This window comes from Gossypium raimondii, chromosome 8 (assembly GCF_025698545.1).
Source record: "Gossypium raimondii isolate GPD5lz chromosome 8, ASM2569854v1, whole genome shotgun sequence".
NCBI classification, from domain to species: domain Eukaryota; kingdom Viridiplantae; phylum Streptophyta; class Magnoliopsida; order Malvales; family Malvaceae; genus Gossypium; species Gossypium raimondii.
In genome coordinates this window covers 21,301,603-21,311,377 of record NC_068572.1, presented here as the reverse complement: position 1 = coordinate 21,311,377, position 9,775 = coordinate 21,301,603, and the positions used below count along the sequence as shown (strand labels likewise).

The 9,775-nt window shown below is 33.3% G+C and overlaps 1 non-coding gene across 1 annotated transcript; it reads left to right on the top strand.

Moving 5' to 3' along the window:
* The first annotated feature begins 6,161 nt into the window (after positions 1 to 6,161).
* LOC128032232 (small nucleolar RNA R71) lies at positions 6,162 to 6,268 on the top strand. Its single transcript, XR_008188360.1, has one exon. It is a non-coding gene; the product is annotated as a small nucleolar RNA R71 (small nucleolar RNA).
* The last annotated feature ends 3,507 nt before the right edge of the window (positions 6,269 to 9,775 follow it).

The window sequence follows — 9,775 nt, the reverse complement described above, 5'->3', positions numbered from 1 at the left end:
AGGTACCATCTGGGTTGCTTCAGCCGATCATGATACCTGAGTGGAAATGGGACAGAGTTACGATGGATTTTGTATCCGGTTTACCATTGACACCCGATGAAAGATGCAATTTGGGTTGTTGTTGATAGATTGACAAAATCGGCTCACTTTGTTCGGTTCGTATTGATTATTCACTTGATAAACTTGCTTGAATTGTACATTTCTCGATTGTGAGATTGCATGGAGTGCCTATTTCTATTATTTGAGACGAGACCGAGATTTACATCGCGGTTTTGGAAGAAATTACAAGATGCTTTAGGTGCGAAGCTACATTTTAGCACTTTTCATCTCAAAAATGACGGTCAATCTGGCGAATCATTCGGATACTTGAGGATATGTTGAGATGTTGCATTCTCGAGTTTGAAGGTACTTGGGAAAGATATTTACCTTTGATTGAATTTGCTTATAATAACGACTTTCAATCTAGTATCAAAATGGCACCTTATGAGGCTTTGTACGGTCGTAAATGTCGTACACCACTGTATTGGACCGAGCTCAGTGAAAATAAAATACAGGGTTGATCTGATTAAAGAAACTGAACAGAAAGTGAAAGTGATTCGGGATAGTCTGAAATCAGCATCGGATCGTCGAAAATCTTATGCGGATTTGAAAAGAAAGGATATAGAGTTTCGGATCGGGGATAAAGTGTTTTAAAAGTCTCACCGTGGAAGAAAATATTGATTCGATCGTAAAGGCAAATTGAGTCCGAGATTCATTGGACCGTATGAGATTATAGGCGTGTGGGACCGTTGCTTATAGATTGATGTTACCGCCTGAGTTAGAAAAGATTCATAATGTATTCCATGTTTCGATGCTCCGTAGATACCGATTTGATCCTTCGCATGTGATTAGTCCGACGAAGATTGAAATTAATTCTGATATGTCATATGAAGAAAAACCGATTAGTATTTTGGTTCGGGAGATCAAAGAATTACGGAATAAGAAAATTCCGTTAGTTAAAGTATTGTGGCATAAGCACGGAATTGAGGAAGCAACTTGGGAGTCAGAAGATACGATGAAAGAGCGTTATCCAAACCTATTCACCGGTAAGAATTTTCGGGGACGAAAATCCCTAAAGGGGGGAGAGTTGTAACAACCCGGTTTTGACCCTAATCGGAACAGTGGTTTCGGGACCACAAATCTGAATTAGAAAAATATTATTAATATTATTATGTGTGTTTATTTTGTGTGTATGTGATTGTGTGAAATTTTCGTGTTTTAATTTCGTCGTTTAAGTGTCCGATTTAATAAAAGGGCTTAATCGCGTAAAATGAAAATTTAGGGGTTAATTATAAAAGCACCTAATTGTTGTTGTCTTTATAACTTAGAGGTTTTATAATGCAAATAGTCCACTATGTAAGTTAGTGGGTGGCAAAGGACTAATATAACCTTATTATATATGTTTTGTTTATTAATTATTAAAGGTTAAATAAGTAAATTAATAAATAATGTATAGTAATATAAAACAAAACATAAACAAGCCATTATCATCTCTTTTGTTGGCGAATGTTGCAAAGAAAGAAAACATCCATGGCATTTAGGGTTTGACACTTTGCTAGCTTGATTAAGGTATGAAATTGTTTGGTTTTGATAATTTTACGTTTTGAGATTGTTGCTTTGAATACTTGAACCCATGTATTAATTTTGTGAATTGTTGATGATTTTGAAATGTGTCATTGATGAATATTTGTGTTTTGTGATGTTTGATGATGAATAATGGAAGATATGTCTTAGATTAACATGTTTTGTCTTGGGATTTTTGATGAATTTGAGTATTTAGGGCTAAATTGTGAAAATAAATTTTTGAGGGACTAAAATGGGAAATAAATGAAATACATGGACTTGTATGAATACAATGAAGATTCGGCCTAACTATGGTGTTGTGAGATTTTGTGTAATTTGTGTTTTACGCAATAGGGACTAAATTGCAAAAAGTGTAAAATGTCTGGGGCAAAATGGTAATTTGCCCATTTATGTGTTTTTGGATAAAATTGAATGATTTGATGAATAAGAGGTTAAATTTGAATATGTTTAGATCACGAATGAAGAAAATGCAATTAGATCGGGGAAAGTCGAAAGTAATCGAATAGTCGATCGAGTCTGCGAATATCCGAGGTAAGTCTATTAGCTATTTAATGTCATAAAAATCAGTATATAGGTATGTATATGTGCTGTATTTTGATGAATTATAATTGAAAATATGTTGGTTGAAATAATTAAAAGTATGAGTGAATTATATGCATTATTGTTACATGTTGAATCATAGGTATATACTTATATAGTCATTTGAATTTAGTTAAAGTATGAAGGTATATAAGTATATACATGTATAAATTATTAGATTAATCAAAGATATGTATAAGGTATATGTATATATATAAAAGGGTTGAATGATTATAAAAGTATATATATATATATAAACTCTTGGATTTGATTTGTGATATGTATGTTATAATTGTATATATATATATAGATTCGAATAAGCATGCAAAAAAAAATACGTGCATGTGTTGTGTATTGAATTTAGATATGTCATTATATATGTATATACGTGTATAAACCTTTGGAATTAATTTAAGACATGTAATTTATGAGTATATATGTGGTATTGAAAAGTATGTTTATGTGTGAGATGAAAATATATGTATATGCAATATTTGATTGGATATGTTTACATACATGAATAGGTACTTAATCCGAATTTAGGTAGGATATATGTGTAAGATATTATGAAATGCGATGAATCAAGTATATGCGTATATGTTCTTGAAATGAATTTAGGTATGGAACTTATATATGTTTAAGAAAGTTTCGATTATGTGAATTTATTCATGCAAAAGTCTTGAATGGAAATGAATATATGAGGTTGTTAGTTTGAATGACTAATATAAAGTGATCGAATGTAAATCGGACTTATTGTCTAGCGAGTGGATGCTTGGTGATATAATTCAGGCTATGTGCCTAGCAGGCTTAATGCCGGTGAATTAATTCAGACTTTACGTCTAGCAGGCTTAATGCCGGTGATACATTTCGGACTATAGGTCTAGCAGGCTATAAGCCGGTGTATCGAATCAGGTTTTAAAACCTAGCAGGCTAAGTACCGGTGAATCTATTTAAACTATGTGAGAATATGCAATTGATATATCTATGATTTTGGTTATATGAAATCGATGTATACATAAATATTAGGTTTTTTTTTTATGCTTGGTGAGTATACATCTACATTCCGGTTTTTGCATTTGATTAAACATAATTGTATGCATTTGGTGTATACAAATGATAAAGGCATATGTATATCAGGTATATGCGGTTGTTGAATTTATAAATGCACATGGGGATAAGCAGTTGTTAAATATATACATGGAGCCTATGTGTTTGATAATTATTTATGGATGCAATTGGGATATATATATAAATGTACTCATTAATTTGTATATGATGAATATGTATATATATATATATTGAATGTATGTATTAGCGATGTACTCAGTATTAATTCATAATGAGTCTATATATATATAAGTGAATATAATATGTGATTGGTATATATATATATATATATGTGTGTGTGTGTGTATGATCAATTTTATGCACATGATAAGTACATATGTGAATTCAAAAGTATGCAAGTAATAAAGTGTATATACATTCGGTTTTAATTGTTGATAAATATGTATGCATTTGTCTATAAGTATTTGTTAATATATATATATTTTTGTTGTTATGCTATAGACTTACTAAGCTATAAAAGCTTACTTTGTTTGTTTTCTATCCATTTGGTTTTTTTTTTTTAGATTTTGGAGACGCGTTACGAGCTCGGGGATCATCAGCATAGTCCATCACACTATCGACTTCTTTTGGTATTTTGTTAAATGTTTGAACTCAATCTTATGGCATGTATAGGTTGAGCACGATATTAATTACATTTTGATTGTAAATTATAATAGCTATGCGAAAGTAATTAAATTTTCATGTTGTGATCAGTTTGGTTAAAAAAAATGGTTGTGTTTGTTCGGTAATGCCTCGTAACCCTAATTCGGCGACGGATACGGGTTAGGGGTGTTACACAAATTCTCCCGATTTGGCCAATTGTGCACTTTTACAAAATTTTCTCGGCATTATGGATAATGCAATATATATAAAAAAAACAAATCCAGCAATTTATAAAATGATTAAATAAAAATAAATAAATGAAGGTGAGAATTTTTATCACCAAAAATTGTTAATAAATTTGGCTGTCAAAAAGGAGACCAGCGGCGAGGGTGGTAATTGTGCGAATAAGAGCATCACGCTAACGATGAACGGCAAAAATTCGAATTAACGAAGAGTGAAGAAGGGTATGATTGCCTTTAGGAGTGCTTAAAAGATGTTTAGAGAGTGATTAAGGGTACGAATTAGGTTTTAAAAAATTGTTAGTATATGTACTAAATAGTCGGGTCACGCAAAAATTTTAATCTGGAATAGCAAACCTGATTTCGATGTCGCATATCTGTACTTTGAATGCTCCAGGTTTTTGAATTTGAAGTTTTGTCTCGCGACATTGAGGCACGGTGTTCCTCAACCCACATTAAAGTTAACATTCTCAATTTGTTGTTTTCATCAATCATGTTTTAAGATAATTCGCAAACAATCATGCATTGGAAATTTAGCCAAAGGGATACTAAAGATTCAAGCAGTCCAAGTCTAAAATTTTAAAGCACAAAATACGTAGGTGTCTCCCCTTATCAAAATAATCACATTAAATTCAAAATCAACAAGAATGGACATCCTCACTAAATATAAATTTATCAACAGGAATATAAATTTATCCATTTTTACAAGTACATCCTTAATAATACTCCTAGGATATCTAATTGATCTATCTGCTAATTGAATGCTCATCCTAGTGGGTTTGGGTTAGACCAAGTTGTTTAAACATCTTATAAGGCATGACATTTATACTAGTCTTAAATCAGCCAAAGCATTTTCAACATTCAAACTACTAATGAGACAAAGAATAGTAAAAATCCCTAGATCTTTAAGTTTGTTGGGTAGTTTGTTTTGGAGAATGGCCGAGCAAACTACATTGAGCTCCACAATTGACGAGTCGTCTAACTTCCTCTTGTTTGTTAACAGTTCCTTTAAAAATTTTACATACTTTGGCATCTGTGAAAGGGCTTCAACAAATGGTAAGTTAATGTGCAATTTTTAAAAGTTGAAGAAATTTACCATATTGTTTGTTTTTGCAGTCTCTCTTCAATTTTGTTGGATATGGAATTTGAGGTTTGTATTTTCTAACCACCAGATTTTGCTCTTCCTTGTTTTCCTTAACCTCATCATTTTTCTCAATAGCTTCTAGTTTTGGTTTCTGATTAGGTTCGACTAATCCTTCCATGCTTCGAACAATGATTGTTTGAAGTTGCTCCATTGGGTTAGTTTCAATATTGCTAGGTAGGCTACCTCGTGGTCTTTCTGAAACTAATTTTGCAAGTTGTCCAATTTGATTTTCAATCCCTTGAATTGATGCTTACTGATTTTTCAAAGCTATCTCACTATTTTGAAATCGAGTTTCTAACACTGAAATAAATTTTTCCAACATCTCTTCAAGGTTCAATTTCTTCTCTTGCTAATAAGGTTGCTGAAAACCCAGAGGAGGTTATGACCTTTGATTTCCTTGACCACCCCAAGAGAAATTTGGATGGTTCCTTCAACCTGTATTATAGTTATTGCTATAAGGGTTATTTTGAAGTCTAGAATTGTTACCCATAAATTTGACTTGCTCATTCTCCATGCTAGAACCGAAAGGTAAACATTTTGAATTAATAATACCCACTCCATTTGCATCGTATTGCATCACTAGATTCACCTGTATAGAAAAATTCGAACCATCAAATTTCTTATTCAAGGCTTCCACCTGGCTTGACAATATAGCAACTACATCTAGATTAAAAACATCGGCTGCTTTCATCAGTTTTGTTCTCATGACTTTCCACTGATAGTTATTCAGTGACATCTCCTCAATAAATTTATAAGCTTCCTCGGGTGTTTTATTATTCAATGTTTCGCCAGGTATTGCATCAATTAACTGCTTAGTCGAAAGATTCAAACCAATGTAGAAGGTTTGAACTTGCAACCAAAAAGGTAACCCATGATGAGGGCACATTCTCAATAGATCTTTACATTTCTCCCATGCATCATATAATGTCTCCAAGTCAATTTAAGCAAAAGAAGATATGTCGTTCCTAAACTTAGTTGTTTTAGCCAGTGGGAAGTACGTCAATAGAAATTTTTCAGTCATTTGTGCCCAAGTAGTGATAGAACTCCGTGGAAGTGAATTCGACCACTATTTTTCCTTACTCCTCAAAGAGAATGGGAATAACCGTAAGCGTATAGTAGGTCTCACAATAACCGTAAGAGAATGGAAATAGCCATCTGAATTATGTTCGGCTTAAGTTCAAAATTGTTTGCAGCAATGGTAGGTCTCACAATAATCGATTCAATCCCAATCAGAGTGGTCTTAGGATAATCATACATAGTTACATAGTTCGAGGGGCAGGACCTGCAGGAGGTAGCAGATTATTTTGATTGTCACCCATCTCCACAGTAATATCCTTTTCCTGTCTACTGTGCTCTATTGATTTTGCCTTGCTTCTCCAAACTCTCTACGATTCTTACGACCAGTCTTTTCAATCTCACTATCAAAAAGTAATGGATCCAACGAGTTTCCTCTAGTCATAAGCCAAAAGAGCCTGGCAGAAGTAAAAAAAATAAAAAAAATTAGAGTATAAAAATTAAATTAAAAAATATTAAAATTAAAATTAAAATGACTAAATTAATAGAAATAAAGTTGTCATAATATTTTAGTCCCCGACAACGGTGCCAAAAACATGATGCAATCGTAACCAACTAAAAAATACAACAAAGGCAAGTGCACCTATCGATAAATAGTATAGCTACGGTGAGCAAGATATCGTTCCCATGAAGACTAAAAGTACCAGTAATTATTGTATTTCTGTTATTTAACAGATAATCGATTAACAACCAAGGAGCAAAACAATACCTAGGAAAGAATCTACCTAGACTGCATCTGTCATTATCAATCTGATTTAAACAATTTATTCACTTAATATCTTGATCCGTAGAAATCCCTAAATTATGCTGATATCTCTCTACAAGACTAAGAGCAACTGACTTTAGGTTGATTAATTGAAATTTCTTTCTAATTAAAACCCATATTATCATATTAAATCGACCTCTGGATTCCCCTATTAGATTCGACTTTAATCCAGTACATTTATGTCGCCTTATTTCTAGGATTGCATGCAACTCCACTCAATTATGCTAAATCTACTCTTAAATAGGATCTATTCCTCCTCTAAATTAGGCACATCAAACATGAATTAATAATCCAGAAATATTAAATCAAGAATTAAGCACACATAACTGAGAACAAGATTCAAGTATTTGTTGCGTAAAACAGAAATCAAAAGACAGAATTCACCATATGGTTCATCTCCCCAATGTATTAGAAAATTAGTTCATAATCGCAAATAAAAACATCTCAAAGTCAGTATAACCACAATAAATAAAGAAACTCATAATAAACTTCAAAAAGAACAAAAGGAGATCTTCAGTCTTGATGGAAATCTACTTCAGAGTCGACTTTAATGGTGTTTCCCGAGTTGTTTTTTTTTAATATTCTCCGACGGCTCCCTCTTCTTTTATTATATTTCGTATCAATATCTTAGAATGCCCGAAAAACCTAAAAATTACATTTTTTTCACGGATTTGGAGTGTGAATCACGAAATCCACACAGTCTGGCACATGGCAATGTGGCAGCCCGTGTGTTTCACATGGCTATATGCCCATCCTGTGTGACTCCTGAAATATGCTCCAATTGTCTGATTTTTGCTCCGTTTTTGCTTATTTTGCTCCCAAATACTCTCCTAAGCATAGAAACATGAATTTAAAGGCTTAGAAGCATGCAATTCACCATTTTTCATCGATTAATCATCCAAAAACGCATTAAGAATGGGATTGAAACATGTTACTTTTATCACTTATCAAGTGTCACAACACGGACACAAAATTTAAATTTAATTTAGGTTCGAAGTGCGGTGTCATGACACTGATCTAAATTTCTCTGTTTTAGAGTAATTGGGTGTGTCGATCCCTATGTTTTACCTCTAATTTTAGTTAAGTGCCTAATAGGTTCCCTCTAGCTACCTAAGTCTGAAATCCTATCCTAATTAAAACTTCCTAACCTAATAAAAATCCAAATTCAAATGTACAAAAATTTACCACACTTTTCAAAGTTTATAACGAAATTAAATGTGGCTACCAAACTCATCCGGTAGCCCTAGCGTTCCATGCATTGCCATTTTTCTCCTTTGGCGATCATCTTAGTTCGTCCAACAATTGAATTTTTGTCCGGGGTCTTTCCACTTGTCGTGCTCCCTTAATCCTTTGATTCCTAAACACATCGAACTAGAAACATACCTTTAACCAAGGTTGTTAAGGGTGCTAAATGAAATTACATAACAGTCCTCTCATATTTTATCCTTATATTCCCCATTTTGGGAATCATGACCACATTTGAATACCTCTATTTGGTCATTAATCTTTATTATTAATTCATTCTTTTCGAAATCAATGGTTGACCTAGACGTAGCAAAAAATGGTCGACCCAACAAAATGGGAATGTCTTGGTCCTAATCAAAGTTTAGGATGACAAAACCAACAGGATTATACAACCCCTAACTTTAACCAATATGTCCTCAAGTACACCTTTGGGGTGTACGAGAGACCTATTGGCTAATTGTAGTTTAATTGATGTATTTTTCAACTCCCTTAGTTCGAGTTTTAAATATGTGGATAAGAGCATCAAATTTATGTTGGCCCTTAAGTCACAAAGGGCCTTGCTAAAATGTTTTTTCCCTATCTCCACAGAAATTGTAAAACTTCTTAGATCTTTTAGCTTCAGGGGTTTTTTACAAGTAATTATTGCACTACAAGAGGCGTTTATTTTTATTTGCTCAACTTTCTTTAGCTTTTTATGCCTAAATATAATCTCTTTTCAATATCTTACATACTTCGGTATTTTATTGATTAGCTCAAGTAGTGACACATTTACATTAAGTGATTTAAAAAGGTTTAGAAAACTTATGAATTCTTTCTTTAGCTTGTCCTCCAACCTCGATGGAAATGGTACATTCTTTCGCACAAGTTCAAAGTGTGGAGTCTTTTCTGAGTCAACCACCGGTTCGAATCTTTTCTCCATTTAAACTTAAAATTTTGACTCCTCAAGATTTTGGTCCTCCGTTTGAACCTCATCATCCTCCTTATTAGCAGGCTTCTCTAAGTTTACTAGTGTTCTACCTAAACGAAGTGTGATAGCATTTACATGCTCTTTTCCATCCTTTCAGGGATTATTTTCAATATTACTCAGATTACTTGTGCCCATTTGCCTCCGCATCTCATTCAATACGCTCACGATATTGCGTATCTCCTCCTTTGATTCAGCAAAATTCGTGTGGGTTTGTGCGAATTCGGTCTTTATGTGTTCAATGTCAGACGTCAAAAGATGCATCTTATTTTCTATTCAGTCCAAGCTTTGACCATAACCAACATGGTCATTACCCATGCATCTCTCTTGAGATCTTTTCAAATGCGAGGGTTAATATGGAGTGTTTTTTTCGATTTGGAGCTGGGTTTCCACTTCCTTGATTGCCTCCTCACTTTAGATTTGAACGGTCT